This window comes from Capsicum annuum, chromosome 12, assembly GCF_002878395.1.
Source record: "Capsicum annuum cultivar UCD-10X-F1 chromosome 12, UCD10Xv1.1, whole genome shotgun sequence".
Lineage (NCBI taxonomy): Eukaryota > Viridiplantae > Streptophyta > Magnoliopsida > Solanales > Solanaceae > Capsicum > Capsicum annuum.
In genome coordinates, this window is record NC_061122.1 from 218,039,544 (window position 1) to 218,061,190 (window position 21,647).

A 21,647-nucleotide genomic window follows, 5' to 3' on the forward strand; every position below is an offset into this window, starting at 1 on the left:
TAGGCGAGCTCCTGAACTTTGTTTTTCTTCACCCTATTCTTCAGACGGGCTCCTGGACTTACAATTTCTTTACCCTATTCTTCAAGCCAGCTCCTGAACTTATAATTTCTTCACCCTGTTCTTTAGGCGGGCTCCTGGACTTACAATTTCTTCACGCTGTTCTTCAGGCGACTCCTAAACTTACAATTTCTTCATCCTGTTCTTCAGGCGGGCTCCTAAACTTATAATTTCTTCACCCTGTTCTTTAGGGGGGATCCTGAACTTACAATTTCTTCACCCTGTTCTTCAAGTGGCCTCCTGAACTTTCTTTTTCTTTACCCTATTCTTCAGGCGGGCTCCTGAACTTATAATTTCTGATTTTCAAATAAGCTCCTGAACTCAAAATAAAAGGTGAAACAGAAAAATAACATCCCATTCTTCAGGAGGGTCCTGAGCAAAAAGTAAATTCCCATTCTTCAGGAGGGTCCTCTACAAAAATAAATTCTCATTCGTCAGGAGGGTCCTAAGTAAAAGTAAATTCCCATTCTTCAGGAAGGTCTTGTGCAAAAGAATAAATTCCATACAACACACATAAAATTTTGCCTCAGTTTGTACAGGAAAAATTTGTGTATCACCGAATCTTAATAAATCTCACAAAGAATAAAGTTTACCATGACCGATATCCATCATCAGATACTGTAACCATGCTTCTTGCGTTGACAGAAATATGGAATTGCATCCTTTATTTGAAAACTTTAGTGTAAAAAATAATATCCCATCTCTGTTTCAAACAAAGAAAAATTGTGAGTTTTAAAACATGTGGTGGTTGATTTGTGGCATTTGGCTTTTGAAGTGGCCGCTTTCGCACTTGCCATACTCAACTCTTTTCCAATCTATGATAATATTCATTGAATTGTCATACTTCTGACTCAGAATTTTGACTACTGAGATCCTCAACTCAAATCATGCTTCTGTTGTATGATGCTTCTGAGTTTAGCTTCCAATACATCCCTTAGATTTTCACGAGTTTAAAATGGTTAAATAACCATCATCTTGAGTACCTTACTTTTACTTTGAAACGTTGTCTCTGTTCATCGACCCTTTGTCTTGCTTTGTACCCTTAAAGGAGTTGGTAGCGAGTTTGGAGTCCTTTCTCACTCAAATTGATGTGAATTTGACTCAAAAGACAATAAAAAATTTTCGTTTGATGACAAGGATACAAAAACTCAAAAATTAAAATAAAACAAAAAGAAAAAGACAATCGGCATCTCTTTCTCAAAACAAAGAGAAAACTTATCTAAATGTGAAAACCGATTCTAGTGATTATGACATGCATTTTGAATCAAATAGCCAGATCTACCCACACTAATCATTTGTCAACTTTTTCCACTTATTGAGTTTGAAACTGAGCCATTGTTGAATTTATTCACTCTAAATTACTATCCTCCTTCGGCTTGTGGCACCTTAATGGGTTTTTGCCATCGAGCCTATCTCATTTTCATCTCTTTCTCAAATCACTGTTGTCATAAGGTGCCCGAAAAGGTTTTCACCAATAAACTCTCTCATTTTTATTTTCATTTTTTTAAAATTTTTTTTAGAAAATAACACCCAAAATATGAAATATCATGCACTCATAACATGTTTAGCCTTGACATTCTCAAAGATTGATCTGAAGGTCTTTCTTTGGTTGTAACTTGGCTTTTGGATCGGGATAGAAAGAAAGGGCGGCATGAGGCTCAAAAATTTACATATTCATTGGGAAACACATACAACTTTTGGAATCGACTCTTATTAAAGAAATAAACCTTTTACCCCAGTTTTATCTCATTCTGGGTAATTTGAATTTTCTTTTGGTTAGACCGAACCCCAGAGTAGGGCTGCCTACGTATCTTGTCATAGCAAGAATCAGGTCAAACGTAGTTCAGGCTCATCATTCTTTTGCTTGATTTTGAATTGAATTTTTTTTCAACCCTCTTTTGATTCCAAAAGAGGGGTACAAAGAAAGATAAAAGCTCAAAAGGGGTAAGCAAAGGTTGATATATTATTTGGATAGCAGAACAAAATGCCTTCATTATTTCAATCTTTTTAAAATGCAAGTACAAAACATACATAATGTAATTGTACATGAATACCATACATAATATCTTTTAACTGCATCAACATTGACCGGTATTCCTTTCATTTTGCCTTCTATGTCAGTTAGATATAACGCACCATTAGGTAACACTTTCTTCACCATCAATGGTCCATGCCAATTAGGAGAAAAATTTTCTTTGGCTTCAATCTGAAGGGGTAGGATACGTCTTAGTACTAACTGACCAACTTCAAAATGTCTGTGATGCACTTTTTTGTTATATGCTCGTGCCATTCTCTTTTGATATAGTTTTCCAGGACATACTGATGTTAATCTTTTCTCATCAATCAAGCTTAATTGCTCCAAACGATTCTTGACCCATTGGTCATCATCCATTTCAGCTTCTACAACTACTCGAAGAGATGGAATTTCAATCTCCGTAGGTATAATTGCTTCAATTCCGTACACCAACAAGTAAGGAGTTGTACCAATTGAAGTCCGAACTGCAGTACGATAACCCAACAAAGCAAAAGGTAACTTTTCATCCCATTGTTGGGAATCCTGCACCATCTTACGGAGTATTTTCTTTAAGTTCTTGTTGGCGGCTTCTACAGCTCTATTCGCCTTTGGATGATAAGGAGTTGAATTATGATGCATAATCTAAAATTTTTGGCACATTTTTTGCATCAGATGGCTATTGAGATTCGCAGCATTATCTGTGATAATTATCTTTGGAATGTCGAACCGATAAATGATGTTCGAGTGAATAAAATCAACCACCACTTTCTTGGTCACTGACATAAAAGTCGTTGCTTCCACCCACTTCGTGAAATAATCAATGGCTACCAAGATGAACCTATGTCCATTCGAGGCCTTTGGTTCAATTGGTCCAATTACGTCCATTCCCCAAGCCACAAAAGGCCATAGAGCAGTCATTGTATGCAATTTGGATGGAGGGGAATGTATCAAGTCTCCGTGTACCTGGCATTCATGACATTTACGAACGAAATTGATGGAATCTCGCTCCATGGTGAGCCAATAATAACCTGCTCGAAGTATTTTCTTTGCCAAAACATACCCACTCATGTGTGGTCCACAAATTCCAGAATGTACTTCAGTCATGATTTTTGAAGCCTCTTTAGCGTCTACACACCTCAAAAGTCCCAAATTAGAAGTCCTCTTATACAAGATTCCTGCACTTAAGAAAATTCCACTAGACAAACATCGAATGGTTCTCTTTTGATTACCATCGGCATGTACAGGATATTTCCGAGTCTAAATATATTCTTTGATATCATAGAACCACGACTCCCCATCAGGTTCTTTTTCAACCACATTGCAATATGCATGTTGATCATGAATCTGTATATGCAAAGGGTCAATATAAGTTTTGTCGGGATGTTGAAGCATCAAAGATAAGGTCACCAAAGCATCAACAATCTCATTATGAGCTCTGGGAATGTGTTTGAACTTTACTGATACAAATCGTTGACATAGATCTTGCAAAAAACCTTGATATGGTAGGAGCTTTGTATAACGAGTCTCCCAATCTCCTTGGCTTTGATGGACTAACAAATTTGAGTCTCCTAACACTAACAGTTCTTGGATTCCCATGTCAATAGTTAATCTTAAACCCAGAATGCAAGCTTCGTATTCTACTATATTATTGGTACAATAGAATCGAAGTTGGGTTGTTATAGGATAATATTGTCCTGATTCAAAAATAAGAACTACTCCTATCCTCACTCCTTTTACATTATCAGCTCTATCAAAGAACAACTGCCAGCCTGAATGGCAATCGTCAGAAATAAACTCATCAACATACAATCCTATTCATCTACAAAATAAGTCTTCAATGGTTCATACTCCTCATCAATAGGATTTTTAGCCAAATGATCCGCTAAAGCTTGATCTTTCATTGCAGTTCGTGTCACATAGACAATATCAAACTCTGTGAGCAATATCTGTCATTTCGCGAGTCTGCTTGTGGGCATAGGCTTCTGAAAAATATACTTTAAAGGATCCATACAAGAAATAAGGTAAGTAGTATAAGATGACAAGTAATGTTTCAGCTTTTGGGCTACCCAAGTTAAGGCACAACAAGTTTTCTCAAGAAGAATGTACGTAGCCTCATAAGTGGTAAACTTTTTGCTAAGGTAGTATATGGCCTATTCTTTTCTGCCTGTAACATCATGTTGACCCAATACACAGCTGAAAGAATTGTGTAACACAGACATGTACAATATCAAAGGTCTGTCTGGCTCTGGAGGAACCAAAATAGGTGGATTCGATAAGTATCTCTTAATTCTATCAAATGTTTCTTGACATTCTTCAGTCCATTCAACTTTAGCATTCTTCTTCAACAACTTGAATATTGGCTCGCAGGTTGTCGTAAGCTGAGCAATAAATCTATTGATATAATTCAACCTTTCAAGTAAACTCATCACCTCCGTTTTGTTCTTTGGTGGAGGTAAATCTTGAATGGCTTTTATTTTTGAAGGATCTAACTCAATGCCATGTCGACTGACTATGAACCCCAAGAGTTTTCCTGATGGTACTCCAAATACATATTTCGCTGGCTTAAGTTTGAGATCATATCTTCGAAGCCTTTCAAAGAATTTTCTAAGATCTTTGACATGGTCAGACTGCTCTCTTGACTTAATAATCATGTTGTCCACATAAACTTCAATCTCTTTATGCATCATATCATGAAACATTATGGTCATTGCCCTCATGTAAGTCGACCCAATATTTTTTAGTCCAAAAGGCATGACTCGATAACAATATGTCCCCCAAGACATGATAAATAATGTCTTTTTTGCATCTTCTGGATCCATAACGATCTGGTGATACCCCGCATAACAATCCACAAAAGATGCAAGATCATGTTTGGAACAATTGTCCAATAAAATATGAATATTGGAAAGTGGAAAATTATAATTTGGACTCGCTTTATTTAGATCACGATAATCAACACACATCTGAACTTTGCCGTCTTTCGTTGGAACAGGGACAATATTTGCCAACCAAGTAGGATACTGGGCCACTCGAATGACTTTAGCCTAAAATTGCTTCATGATTTACTCTTTAATTTTTACACTCATGTCAGTTTTGAGCTTTCTTAGCTTTTGTTCGATAGGAGGGAAAGCAGGATCAATTGGCAACTTGTGAACTACCAAATCGGTACTCAAACCATGCATATCATCATAAGACCACGCAAAAATGTCTTTATACTCATGCAAAGCTTCAATTATAGCTTTATTTTGTTGTGGTTGAGCATGTACACTTATCTTAGTCTCCCTAATATTTTCATGAACTCCTAAATTGATTGCTTCAGTTTTTTCCAAATTGGGATTTGATTTATTCTCAAATTGCTTCAAATCTTTTCTTATATCCTCAAATGTTTCCTCTTCATCGTATTCAACTTCCTTATTCATTATTTCAAAATTAGATTGGGTTTTTAAATCTAGTTGACAATTCTTCTTGCATGTCATGTCATTAGAATCGGCATAGAAAGAACTATATAATAGAAAATATATAAATAAAAATTAGACTCAAAATAAAATGAAAGAAGACTACACCTTATTAAAAACAAAGCTAGAAAGAGTTTTAACAAAATATCAAAATAAAAGTTCTGAATTGCAATACTAAAATGATTTAAATTACAAAAGAAGAAACAAACAAACTACTAAGACTGTAAGAAAAAACAAACAAACTACCAAGACTCCTTCATAATAGGGAGAGGAGTGGCCTCCCAATTGTTAAGCTGGACATCAGAGCCGACAAACTACACATCTGCATTGCTGGTACCTTTCCCAATTTCAACCATATCAGCTTCAATGAACATATTCTAAAAAAGATCAATCAACTCTATGTGATCATCAATCATTGATTCTGCTGCAGGTAACTTGGAGGACCCAACATTATTGACTTTGATGAAAGACTCTTGAAGTGGCAGTATCGGCTTGGTAAGTGACCATGACTCTTTCTTACACTTTTTAGCCTTCTTTATATCTTCAACAGTAGGCTCGTATCCCAAACCAAAAGTACCAAAGTTCTCAAAGAGATTTACTGGATGAACTATGCCTTGCAAAAACATTCCTAGACCTTTTCCTTGTTCGAAACCATGCTTCAACATTTCATTCACTACCATAACAGATGCAAAGGACAATTGTGGTCTTGCGATGAGATTCCCCTCGAGGATATGCTTAACGGCCACTACCTCAGAAGCTTGATGAATTAACACTCTATCTGCAGTATCTGCTTTGATGGAGGAAACAGAGTAGTCTTTATACATGGATAAGTCTCCTTCACTATGAACGACTATCTCTTGCCTGTCACATTCAAATTTGACCATTTGATGAAATGTTGATGCAACTGCTTTATCCCTATGAATCTATGGCCTTCCAATAACATATTATATGAAGCATCAATGTTCAACACTTAGAAATCCATAGCAAAATCCATTGGCCCGATTGTCAATATGAATTCTATTTCACCAATGGCATCAGTTTTTGATCCATCAAACCCTTGACGCATATATTGTTAGGTCGAATTCTTTCTATATTAACATTTAACTTTTGCAAAGTTGACATAGGACAAATGTTAGCACCTCATCCTCCATCAATTAACACTCGAGTGATGATGGAATGATCATATTTCACAATAATGTAGAGACCCTTATTATATCCAGTACCTTCCACAGGCAATTCATAGTCTGAGAAAGTAATCTTATTTGCTTCAAGGATCCTTTCAACAACTTTTTCCAGCTGATTCACTTTAATCTTACTGGGAACACATGCTTCATTAAGAATCTTTATTATAGTCTTGCGGTGTTCTTCTGAATGTATTAATAGACAACAAAGAAATCTGTGTTGGTGTCTTCTTCTATTGTTCTACAACAGATTATTCTAGCAATTTCATTTTCTTTAAGAATTCTTCATCTTCTTCATCAGTAACAGGCTTTTTGAACGCCATTCATTCTTCATTGCCTTGTTTATTCTTTCTTAAATCTACTGGGGCATAACATCTTCCAGATCAAGTTAATCCCCCTACTTCGTCCACATCTTTAATCATTTCTTTCCCCTTGTGCATTACCATAGCACAATCATAGTTCCAAGGGACTGCCTTGGTATTAACTATAGGCAACTATGACACTGGTTTAATAATAATGGGAGCTATGAGAGCTCTTTTAATGATTAAAAGAGTCTTGGGAGATATTCCAGGAATAATGAGCATTGGCTTTACTTAACCTGACCTATTATTTTCTGAAATCTCTTTCTCCATCACCGAGGGAACATTCGATGATTCGAGTTTTGTTATCACCACCTTTGCTTCTACAGGTTTTTCTTTTGTCAAATCTACAACATTTGTTGATTTTTCTAAATTAGTTTTAATTTTAATGATCATCTTGAAAGATATTACTGTATCTTTACTACTGGGTATCACTTCGAGTATGTTTGCTTTATCATGATCTGGCAGCGGATTTTGATTGATATTTGGAGCATCTAGAGTTTGTACTATGATTTGTTGGGTGTCAATCAGCTGTTAAATGGCTCTTTTCAGATGCCAACACTTCTCTGTGTCGTTCCCTGGGGCATCAGAATAGTATTCACATCTTCTAGAATAGTCCAAATTCTTCGGAGGAGGATTTGTAATCCTTCTCTTAATTGGGTTTAGGACATTCATTTTTCTCAGCCTATGAAATAAATTGATGTAAGATATTCCAATAGAAGTGAAATTATCTTTGCCCATATTATCCCTTTTGAATTCTGCTCTAGGCTAAAAATTAGACCTAGGAAGGCTTCTTTGAACTTGCAGGGCTGGTGGATGATTTTGGATTGTTGGTGCACGCCATTGCGGGTAAAAAGTAGCCCGAGCATATGATTATGCTTTTTAAATAGGATATTAGGGAGATGGAACAAAATATAATGGATTTTGTACGTATTGTTGATGCGCACCTCTCCAATTTTGTCGTAGACCTGGTGCGACAGTTGTTACATCCTCTTTTCTTTTCTTTCCCTCGAAACTTCCTGCACCACTTTGAATTGCCTGTGTTGTTGCTTTCAAAGCGGCCTGGCTGATGATCTTTCCTGATTTTATTCCATACTCTACCATTTCTCCAACTTTAATAACTTCAGCAAATGTGCTTTCAATTGTAGAAAGTAAGTGATGGAAATAATCAGGTTCTTGTGCTTGCAAAAAGATATCAATCATTTCAGATTCCTTTATCGATGGTCTGAATCTTGAAGCTTGCTCTCTCCATATGATAGCATATTCTCAAAAATATTTAGTCATCTTTTTTCTCATGTTGGCAAGCATAGTGCGATCTGGCACTATCTCAATGTTATATTAAAATTGTTGAACGAAATTCAGAGCCATGCCATCCCATACGTGCCAACGGGAAATGTCTTGATCAATGAACCATTCAAAAGCTATTCTTGCTAGGCTTTCTCCAAAGTAAGCCATTAATAATTCCTCTTTTCCTTCTGCTCCCCTTAATTGATTACAGAACTTTTTAAAGTGAGCCACAGGATCTCCATGACCTTCGTATTTGTCAAACTTTAGCATTTTGAACCCTATCGGCAAATGGACATCAGGAAACATACACAAATCTTTGTATGAAACACTTTTTGGTCCACCTAATCCTTGCATATTTCTCATACTCTGCTCCAGGCTTCTAAATTTTCTAGCCATCTCTTCCTGTTCCTCATTTTTAGAAATCTTCTCAACCACGATAGGAGTATCATGTTGATGAATGTGATAATGTGGATTTTGAGATTTGAAAGTCATTTCAGGAGGATACAACATATCATGACTTGGTTTCCCCATATTCTTGGGTACTGTCGATTGAGTACCCGCAGTAGCTGGTGCTACAGAAGTAAAAAGCGAGTTATTTGTGATAGATGGATTTGGTGGGTGCATGGTAAAAGTACCAGCAACGCCAGACATATTAGCAAATGGGCCAAATCCTGGTGGCTAAAATGGATCACTAGTTTGAGCTGGGTCAGAATTTGGATCATTCGAAGTCAAAAGTCCAGGGATTGAAGAAGGCGGGGCTTGTCCATTCAACCAAACTTGGTACATCTCTGCCATCTATTGTTTCAATAACTTAATATCTTCCATTAATGCTAGTTCTTGCGAAATCAATTGATTTTGCTCCTCCTCACTGTCAGACCCTACACCTTCCTTGCGGGTCATTTTCTTTTTTCCCTTGTATCTGGTGTTGTACGAAGGTGATGCCAGTTTAACCACAAACCAACCACCAACTACTTTATCTTTCTCTTACCAAGTAGGAAACAAGTGAGTGTTACATATTTAACACATTATAATGTGACGTTATATGTCATGCTTCTATATGCATTTTCCAACCTATCCTGGAAGGCTTTGTGTTTCATCCCGGCTTTTATAGGCGTATATTTTTCAAAAATTATGATTGAACCCCTTAGAGGTTGCCTACATATCATGCCAGGACATGAATCAGATCTTGCGTAGTTCAAAAAAAATTGAAAATACGAAGAAATATACCGTTTTTATTATTATTATTATTTGAAATATGAGAAACAAATTTTTTATTTTTGAATAACCTTTTTAATTTTTGAAAATATATATATATATATAGAAGGAAAAACATCCAATTTTTTAAGATCACCGAATCCATTGAGGACCGCCTACGTATCTCATTAAAATGAGAATCAGGTGTGCGTAGTTCTTGAAAATTATGTCGTACAAAACTCAGCCTCAAGATCCCTAAAGGTTTAGGGCTGTTAAGATTTATTTATATTTTTTATTTTGTAAAAATTTAGCCTCATGATCCCTACAGATTTAGGGCTATTAAGATATATAAAAATTATACGTGAAGATTAAGAAAATAATTATAAAAGTAATCATATTTTCAAAATATTTCCTAATAAATCTACGAATAATTTTTTCAAAAGATAAGGTCGTATCCTGGGAAGGACTTCCTACGTATCCCACTAAAGAGAGAGAATCAAACCCTCGTAGTTCATGAAAACTCTAAAAGTATATTATTCTATATTTAAAATTTTCTTTCTTTTTTTTTTAAAAATAAAATTTCCCTTTGAAAAATAATTCAATAATTTTGAGGATAATATAATCTTTTGCGTTTTAAAGTTGCCTAAAAGTTGGTCAACAATAAAATAAGCCTTCCAAATAAATGTCAAAGAGCACGTAGGATGCACATGTTGATCTTTATAAAGTAGGTCACCTGTCCTAGACAGACCCGGCCCCTGTGCCGAGTCCCGCTAAGTCAAATGATTATGATGCAAATAAAGCGACACCTAATAGGAATAACCAGATTCTGAGTTTTCAGTTCTTCTAAGTTTAAACCTAATAGGGATAGATGTCTAGACTAGCTTACCCGAGCGGACACTCGAGCCGGGGAGGGACAACTTGGTCGGTAGTAGGGCAACACCGCCTTCGTTGCCGATTCGAACCCCGCCTAACATGTGTGACTATATCCTTCACCAGGTGCCTTGACACTCCGGCTATCTCAAAAATAAAGTAGGATACATGCGCTGCATTCCTTCTATCCTATTTCAAAGACTCAGAGGGGGTGCGCAAGAGAAGACAATATATAATACAGTTCAATCAATATCAAAGCGGTAAATGAGCGACAAGTAGCACATAAGGCGAACGAACACAATATCAACAATAATTACAATAAGTATAAATCAATATAAAAAGCTCAAATTCTTATTAATCCCCAGTGGAGTCGCCAGAGATGTCACACCCTTTTTTTGCCCGAGGGAAGAATCGAAGGGTTTTTCCAATTAAAGTGATGATTTTGAATAAGGACTATTTTAATTACAGAGTCGCCACTTGGAATTGAGTTCTGGAGTTCCAAGTCACCTTATTGATTCCCTAATCAAAAGGAAATGACTCTTTGTTGGTCTGCGAAAATAGAAGACCGGGTAAGGAATTCTGTTGACCGAGGGAAAGGTGTGAGGCACCCCTCGAGTCCCGTGGTTCTAGCACGGTCGCTTTTATTGAATTATCTTGACTTAAACTATTTTTGATAAATTATGTTAAGGCCTAAATTCACTCATTTTAATATCTAGAATTATTTAAAACTCTCGTATTAATTCAATGAAAAATTCATTTTTAGAAAAATATTTCTCGACGTGCATTATTGCATCCTTGAATTTTAAAATGTCTCAGAAAGATGTGTTCGCCGCATTCTTAATTGAGACGAATATTTTAAAAATACCTAAAATTTATCTAACGTTAAATCTTTTATTTGTCATTTGTAAACTCATAACAATTTTATTTATTTAAAATAATTAATCTTAATAAAAAATCTCTAAGTAAATTTTATTTAAAGAGATTAATTAGTGTAGTAAATAATTAATAAAATTTATTAATGACAACTAACAATAATAATAATAATAAAATAATATATCAATAATTTATATTTAAAAAAAATTATAATACCATCTAAATTTATCATTTTAAACATTTTCAAAGCAAAATATCTCTATATATTTTTTTTATAAATATAATAAAATTAATTATTTTTACAAAATATATTAAAAATAATGATAGATCTGGAAATATAAAAGACATTATAGTATATATATATGATAAAATGGTATCAACAAATAAAGTAATAACGGAAAAGAGAAAAAGGAAGGGAGAACGATGGGTTGCCAGATCTGATTGTGACACCGACAGCGATGGGGTATTTTCTAGTGAATCTGAATGAAAAAGGGGAGGGGAATGGCGCGGCAGCGGGGCAGCACGGTGGTTCGCTAGAAAAGACGTGTAAGCTGGCTGGAGTTGCTGTCGCCGCTGTGGCGTTGAACTCCGGACAGATCCGGCCCATTGATGGGCTGTTCGTGATGGAAAAAGGGAGAGGGAAGGGAGTGACACCGAAAAAAGGAAAAGGGGAAGTGGCGCTGGTCTTGGAATTCCGGCGATGGGAGGCGCAAAGGAGTGGCGTTAATGACTCCGACGAGAACCAACCGGAGTCGACTCAAAAATAGATTAGTTTTTGATGATTTTTTTTTAGTTTTTGATCTTATTTTTTAAAAAGTAGACGTTACATTTCGGAGAGGGAACGATTCTGACAAGGATGGTTTCGTAAATAAATTTATCCCTGTATATACATGTTTGATCTACTATACAGTAAAAGAGAATTGAAGAATGTATCGTTACTTGCCATGCTTACAAATGTGAATCTCTATGTACATGTAAATTTACAGATGAATATATATGCATACAGTGGTATATGGAATAATAATAGTGTTCATTTTTACTATTTTTCTTAGCATATCAAATTTAACATTCATATAAACATTCCATAATTTAATATATAATACATAATAACAAACAAATTCATATTCTGATTCCTAACAAAATTTAATACAGTAAATAATGTAGGATTATAAAAAGAACCTGTAAAGAATTAAATTGAATAACACAGCAAGAATCTATGATAATAATAATAGTAGTAATAATAATTAGGTTATGTTTTTTTAGCGTATGTATTTGTCTTTTTTTTTAATATCGGATCTACCTAATGCATTCAAAAATCTATGTTTGGTTGACTTTGATTTTTTAATTCTTATTTAATATTTAATTATCATTCTGTTTATTTCTTATTCTCAACATGTCGACTGTTGGAGGTAGGGATTGAGCATTTGTGGCAACAGAGGTTAATCTGATGCGATAGATGGATCATATGTTGCAATAGGCGGTTATTAATAAAAAAAGAGTTATTTTTGTTATTGAGAGGGTGAAAAGTCATGATTCTTCGATTATTTAATATGAAAAATGGTTCATAAATAAATGATAAACACAATTTATAACCGTAAAAGAACGGTTATTTAATTTTAATAACTGAACGTGACTTTTCGCTATTTTTATTTTTTAATCTATTTTTTAAAATTATTTATTTACTATATAATAAAAAAGTCACAACATTAGATTAATTAAGTTATATATGATTGTTGTTAAGAAAAAGGTGAACAGTCGTGACTTTTCCCATCTGTTGCGACTGATGAATCAGTTGTTAGAAGAAAGAAAAAAAGCTCCTAAAACAGATGGTCGATTGTTGCAACAGACAATATATCTGTTGCAACAGATGGGTTATCTGATACAAAAGATATACAATATATTGTCATAACTCAATAAAAATAATTATTATTTATTAAAGAAATGGTTGAAAAGGTGTCTTCGATTTTTAAAGTGAGAAAAAAGTTATTTAAATTTAAGAACTAATTAATAATAATAAGCTGAAAGTCATGACTTGTAACAATAATAAAACACTCACCAGCTTGATTTAATTAATTCATTTCTTTTCACAAAAAACAATAAGAAAATAAATGATAAACACAATTTATAACTGTAAAAAAATATATATTTAATTTGAATAATTGACGTTAATATTAAATAGGCGCCATTTCTTTTCACAAAAATCTTTTTTGTTTTTAAATCTATTTTTTTAATTTATTTAATAAAAAAATCAGTAAATTCGGATTAATGATATGATGATAATTAAAAAAAATAGATTATATGTTGCAACAGATAAATTATCTGATGCAACAGGTTGTCTATTTGTTGCAACAGATGATATATTTATTGTTACAGATGAGTGATCTGATACAATAGATATAGAATCTGTTGTCACAACTCAATTAAAATGGTTCTTGAAAAGAACTAATTAATAATAATAAGCTGAAAAGTCATGACTTATCACAATATTGCTTAATTTAATTAAGTCATAACTTTTCACAGTAATCAAAAATGTAATTAATAAATGGAGGTGAACAGTCGCGCCTTTTTGTCTAACTCATTCAAATTCAATCCTCTATAAATAGGTCTCTCCTTACTCAATCGTTCATTCAACTAAACTCTATTTATTTGTTGCATCTTGTATTTCGTATTAAACCTTCCACCACTTTCTCTTTCCTAACTTAGGTAAGTTTTTTTCTTGCTTTGTGCGTAAATATACTCAATTTATAGTATACATTGTATTACATTTGGATATTCTTTTCTTTACTTTTGTTTTTACGTTTTTGTCAATTCATGTGTGCTCTAGATATGACTGATCTAGTGTGGGACGTTTCTTTTCTGTAAGATGCCGTGAATGAACTTTGGATGTAGGTTCGTGACCTTCAATATGAGTTGAGAGAAGTTAGAGCAAGGATGCTCTGTGAGATTCGCATGCTGTGGAGGGCTTGGCCAGCTCACAATAATAATAATAATAATAATAATAATAATAATAATAATAATAATAATAATAATAATTAGATTATTTTTTTCTTTTAGTCGATGTATTTTTATTTGTTTTTGTTTAATAAAAAATTATGTTTGATCGGCTTTGACATTTTAATTCATATTTAATTTTTATTTTGTCTATTATCTTCTCAACAAACATATCGATGATTGGACGTAAGGAATAATTTTGAATCCAGTAGCAATAACAAGAGTTGAAACATATTAGTTGTCTGTTGGGTTTGTGGCAGGGCCTTATTCATGTTGTTCCAAACAGATTACTCATCTGTTGCAACAGATAATCAGTCTACTACAACAGATAAGCATTCTATTTCAACAGATAACTAGTCTATTGCAACAGATAACTCTTCTGATGCAACAGATTACCCATCTGTTCGATTCATGTTAAAGGCACTATAGAACCATAAATATGAATCCAACATATGAGTCTTCCATTGTAACAGATTACTCATCTGATGCACCAGATGAGTGATCTGTTTAAATTATGGGCACTTATGTTGGATTCATGATCGGGTTCTATCCATTGTAGGAAAAAACAGCAATAACTGTGTACCCAGATGACAAATTTGAAAAAAAAATCATAATTTTACTTACCAAAGTCACCTATGAAGTAATACCAAAGTGAAAAGTGATGTAGAAAACAAAATTTGACCTAAGAAATTGGTCAGATAGAAGCAATAGCGGTAACAACAACAACAACGGTCGGCAAGAAGAAGATAAAGATGATAATAAAGTATAAGTTGATGATAATGAAGCAGAAGATGATGAATAAAGCAGGAAAACAATGAAGAAGAAGAATCGTAAAGAGAGAGAAAACAACAACAGATGAGAAGAGAGAGAAACATGCCTTTTTCCCTCTATTTCCTGTTATATTAACTAACATTTGGATCAAAGTGTAAATTAAAAAACTTGTGGCTTATTTTCAAACTTCCCCCACTTTCTTAATCCATAATAAAGTAATTGTCACCTACACTCAATTATTAAGACTTGAGTCACCTACACCTCATTTTTAAACTTTTTTGTCATCTACAGCTTAAAGCCCCCTTTTAGTTTAACCTATTTAAAACATATATAAATTATTATTGTAATTTTTTCTTATATAATTATTATTTTTCTCTATTGAATAGGTTACTTACTTGTAACGACCCAAAATATCATCCCGAGATGTCACACGATGTTGAAGGCTACAAGTATCCCCAAGCTAACCCTTTGAGCCTGCTACTAAGTTTAGAACTTAATCTAACGACAAATAGAGCAAAACAAAGGTACAGTCATATCATATTTCAACTGAAATAACAAAGGAATACTGTTTGAATAGCATAATACTAAAACTTCTGAAACACCATTGATCATCTAGTCTAACAAAGCCTCTACTACTCAAACTAGAGAGCCATTGGGACAAACCCCAACTGACTCTAACTGATCTGAAAGTAATACTCAAAATACTATGAAAGAGGAAAAAGAGCTGCAGATATAGGTCCTCGAATCATGAGGACTCCCCAAGGATAAAGATGTAGATGAGATGCTCGGAGATCACTATCGCTGCTAAGATTGAGCACCTAAACCTACATTATGAGACAATGTAGCACACAGACGTGTATGTGGATCAGTACTTTGAGGATGTACTGAGTATATGGGGTGTATACAATAATTAAAAACAACCATATCATCAATCTTTTATAGAAATCATGCATGCTGATATAACTGACTCACATAGCTTGAATAACTCAAAAATATAAATCTCATAAACTATGAATAATGGAACGTATAGTATAAATCTCGTGAGCAATACACTTGGTTCTGAAAATCTGTATTTCTAGTATCTTCTCAAAACATATAGACTAAGTAGTAAAGTGCTCACCTTTGTATCTGAAAGCTAAGACTATAACTTGGAAACTGAAATCTCAAGTAAAACAATATTTGAATAAGCTTGTGAGCTTTACACTCATTATCTAAAAATCTTTACTGGCTAGGATATCTTTCAAAACTTTAGGGAAAATACTTAAAAGCTATTTAATTACTTTTACTAGCAGGAAAAAATACTTTCTTTAAGGGAAAAATACTTTAAGAAACTACTCTTAAAATCTTACTATTAGGGAGGTTCTCTTAACTAACATATACTATGCGAGCTACATGGAGCCCAACATTTTATCCTCCTAAGAAAGAAACCCTATGTTAGGTAGAGGTGTCATACTCTTGCCAGGGAGTATAACCTCAACTCAGTGACCACTATCTCGGCCTCGGGCCCATAAATCTCAATCCTACGATGGCACGTAGTTCTGGGGTATGAAACTGTAGTAACTTACCCAAATCGGTGCTAAATACTACTCCCTTTAATAGCTACGCTTATCTCATAGGAAATCCACTTTTAAAAATAATCTCATGATTTATAGTGAAACTAACTACAAAATCTGTAATCTCATTCAATGAGGTGGATTTCAAAGCTATTATGACCATCAAGGTCAAACTTTCCCAATAATCTCAAAATAATCAAATCATGGGTGCTTATAGCACAAAAGTTCTTAAAATTGCAATCTCAAGTAGGGGTTAATGACCCATATATCAGTCTCAGGTTAAGACGTATCAAAATGCATACTAGATATCATAAAGATTCATAAATCATATAGAAATCTGGAAATTTTCAGCAATATGTATTATAATCTCAACATGATCATGTACTTCAATTTCTAAAACATTGAAACATCATAATCTCAAGGATAACGACATAGGGTATAAACCCATACTTCAATTCCATAAGAAAATGGGTAAAATCATATATCTTTGTAATTAAAGACAAGTTTTGGGTAAAAGGACGAAAGGATTGTCCTTGTTCAAATCTCACATACCTTAGAGTATGAATTTAGATGAACAAGCTTGCTTGAGACTCTTTTCCGTACTCTTGAGTGAGGGTTCTCAAAATTTTTGACTTGGGAACCTTGATTCTTAAATCAATTTGCAAAAACTATGGTGAAATCTTGGAGAAGGAATTGAGTCTAGCTATTAAGGGTTAATCTTGAGAGAAAACCCTATCTCTTGATGCTTTGAATGAATCTAAAGTTCTATGCTTTGTTTTGATATATCTAGGTGATAAAAAGGATGGAAAAAGACCAAAAAAGCCTTTTTAAAAACGGCTTTAAAATGCTGAACGGGATCTGCAATGGCTCGTGCGACGGTCCTTCACTAGCTCGATGGTCCGTCGGCCTGACCGTCGCACCTGGGACAAAACAGGGACTTACTGCCTTAGTTATGACGGCTTGGGCGACAGTCCGTCACTAGCTCGATAGTCCGTCGGCCTGACCATCGCTCTTGGCCAGTGAATGAGTTCTCTGCCTCAGTTGCGATAGCCGAAGCGACGGTTCATCGGCCTGCCCGTCGCTCCTGGGCAATTAGAACAGTTCTCTATAAAATGTTTATATCTTTCTACTCCAACATCAGATTTTGGCAGAATGGATATAGTTGGAAACCTAATTCAATTTCCCACACGATAGAAAGTCAAAATTAGGAAAATTCTACATGATTTAAACACTACTCACTTTGAAAGTCATTCCTTAATCTTATAGAGATACAATTAGGCTTAAGGAAAGTTTGGGGTATTACATTACTTCATCTTTTAAATTACTTAATATAGGTGAATTTAGAATTTGATGTTATGACTAGTTCATGCTTAAAATTCCACACCTACCATTCAATTTGTTAGATTTAGATCTAGTAGAATAGTTCATTTGTATTCACGATATTTCAAACAAATCTTGGGGGATCGATCGACAACTTTGCAACTAGGAAAAGTTGCTGATGCAACCGTTTTAGCAGCCAGAACACCGATTTAGTGATAGACACTTTAGTGGTCATCAATGGACCAGTCGCCTATTGCTAAAGCAAGCATTGCTTTAGTTGAACTAGACAGCTTTAGCGAGCTAGCCATTTAGGCCAAGTCGCTTTGGCAGTCATCAGTCGCTTTAGCGGTCATTTAGCCACTTAAGCGGACAATACTGAAAAACTATATAAATCCAGTTTTCGCGATTTCCTCCATTTTTGGACCTCCAAGCTTCAGTAAAGGCAACTTTTGAAGGTTTCTTCATTGATTTTCGTGTGGGTAACTTCTAAACTCATATTCTCATTACTTTTCACTGATTATATCTTCAAAAATATATTTTTAGCTCGATTTTGAAATAGATTTTTAGAATTTTGCCGGTAAAGCTTAAAAATAATTTTTCTTTGATTTGAACCTCATTTTTAACTCATTTTTGCATCAATTTTCAACTGAAAAATCCTATAACATTGAAAAATATTTTTCTAAAATAAAACTTTGACTTTACCCCTTCCATTTTTAAATTTAATTTGAGTTCATTTTGGATCCATTTTAAATATGGTTAATATGGGTATCGTGAACTTTTTTTAACATGTTTATATTATATTTGTATGTTTTAGTTGATTTCAAGGTCGTTTAAAATAGAAAAACTACGTGTTGAAGGACTTTAGGCTCAGATTTCATTGTTTTGAGGTAGTTATGACTTAACTTTTTCAGACTGAACTGGATAGTTAATAATTAAATAAGTAAAACATTCTACGGGTTAAAAAAAATAACACTGAGAATTATTTTTTGAGCTATTATATATTATGTAATGCTCGAGTGGTGACTTATATTCTGTTGTCGTTGACTTGTGATATTATGTACTGTGTTTTTTGTGTGGAGGCTTTATTTGATATCATTGGCCTTATTTGTGCATTTGACTGCCTTTATACTTAATGTGATGACCATGCAGATGCTTGAATAGATATTATAGGCCTTATTGAGCAGTATTTGCCTTTGTCATGATAGAAATGTCCGAGTTTTGGATTGATATAATATTGATGATGTCTTACAAGCATATTTATTCTAATGGTACCAAACTAGAATTGATATCATGAATTATTGACATATTGAGTTGATTTCTAAGTTCATCTATATACGAATTGAAGGAATTGGTGATCTTTATACTGATTTGATTGTGAGCATATTATCCTCATTTACACACACACACTCATGAGATATCTGTATCATTGAGAAATACTATTTTCAAAAAAAAATGAGTCACTTTTTAAAAACATCTAAATCGAGGGATGTGTCGGTCGGGTAGATTAAGACATGAGATTGATATTGGTGAAAAATCTGAGATAGTACACGGATTGTGACCCCTCCCCCCCACAATTTATATTTTGGGAGCATTGAGGCTTGATAGGTGTATATAGAAAGTCATGCGATGACTTTCAAATCATTCATTTCATCGTTATTTGCATTGCATTTGCATATGCATTTCATGTGTTGCTTTTATGTTTTGGAAACTTTTCTGCTTGCAGGTCGTGTGCTTATAGTATTTTATTTACTTTTAGTATTTTCTACTTTCCTTGGTCAACCTATGATACCTACTGAGTACAAGTGGATCGTACTCACCCCTTTTGTGCCCTTTTGATGTAGATTTCAATTCGAGTACTATGTGTAGCGGTTGAGTTTAGGCGTCTTTGATTATATTTTGAGGAACCGGTTCGCTCCAGTTTTGGGGAGGGGGAGGGGGTAGCGGGGATTCGAGATCTCATCCTATCCTTTACTTTTTCTTTACTTTGGGTCAGAGATAGATTTTACATTTCAATTTCAGATGTTATACTTAGATGCTCTTACATTTGCGCCACTAGTCTTGAGGAGTTTTGGTATTCCTTCAATTTTTCGTTATTATTAGGTATATGTGATTTGACTTCATTCTAGGAGGCTCGTTTGCCTTTTTACCTTTATTATCTCATACTTCTTTCTGTTTTGGGTGATTGACTTATTTATCAAAACTAGACCACGATAAGTGTCATCATAACCTCGATTTTTGAATCGTAACAAATACACCCATCAAATGATCAACTCCACGAACATTAGTCATTAAACATGAGGTTGCTTTAGAATAAACAGGTTGTTTCCCTTGAGAATCAATACTTATACTTCTTCGAACCATACTACCTTTAAGGTTTCCACAACAGATGATTCAGGCCGAAGTTGATCAAATTTCTTCGTTGTTTTATTCTCCTTTCCCTGCAGGATTAATTTCTCAAATTCAGACTTCTTGGTGAAATAAACTTGTAAAGCCTCCTCAACGGTGTGCCTTTCTAATGCCTTATCCAGTCTTTAATCTCAGTACCATACCCCCACTCTTTCGCCTTTGGATTCCTCCGATTAAGCTTATCTTAACTTTAGGTGATTCCTTTCGTTGCTTAAGTTTTGCACCACTCTCCCCCCCCCCCCCCCCCCCCCCCCACTTCCCTTTTTTTTTTCTTTTCAGCCATAACAACTTCACTTGTTCTATTAATAGCTATATTGCTACTCTCCTACGTAATATATATATTGACAATGTGTGGTGGACTTCACAAGAAAATAAGAAACTTAGGTTATCTTTAGGGGTGACTCATGGGTAAGGCTAGTAAAGTCTTTGCTTTAGGCCTTAAAATTTCAAGGCCTCAAAAAAAAATATTTTTATTTTATGATTTTATTTTCTTTTTTTAACAATATTGAATATAGTAGAATGTACAGAATATATATATATATATATAATATAAAAAAGACTATTATCGTTCGCTATAAATAATTTTAAAATTTTGAACCAACTACTCAAATCTTTATAGTAATAAATAATATTTTTACAATAACATCTAAGATAATGTATTAAAAATACGTGATTGACATTTTTTTTTAAACTTGAATCAATCTTTATTATTATAAATAGGCAAAATGTTCTATTGGACCCCTGTACTATGTCAGTTTTGTAAGTTGGATACTTCTACTGACATATTTGTCATCTGGACCCCTGAACCCACGAAAAAGCTATATTTTAAACACTTTTTTGGAGAGTGTAACACACTCTCCCATGTCAGCTGCCATGTCACCTGTCACACATGCCACGTTATCTGCCACGTCATTTAAAAAAAGTATTACATTAAATTCCAAGTCATTTTTAAAATGCTACATAACAAATTAAATATTAAAATTAATTTAATTAAATAAGAAAAAATTATAAATTATAGAAAAATTTGAATAAACACGCTTTTAAAATTTGAAAAATTTGAATAATCATTTTTTTAAAAAAATAAATATATTACATTAAAACTAATTAAATATTAAAATTAATTTAATTAATTAATTTAAATTTTAAATTTAAATTAGTAAAAAATTAATCAATTAAAATTCTTAACTAATTAATTTATTTAAATTAATTAATTTATCAAATTTAAAATTCTTACCTAATTTAAATAAATTTTACTTAAATAATTAATTAATTTAAATATGATTTACATATTTAAAATATTTAATTTAAATTAATTA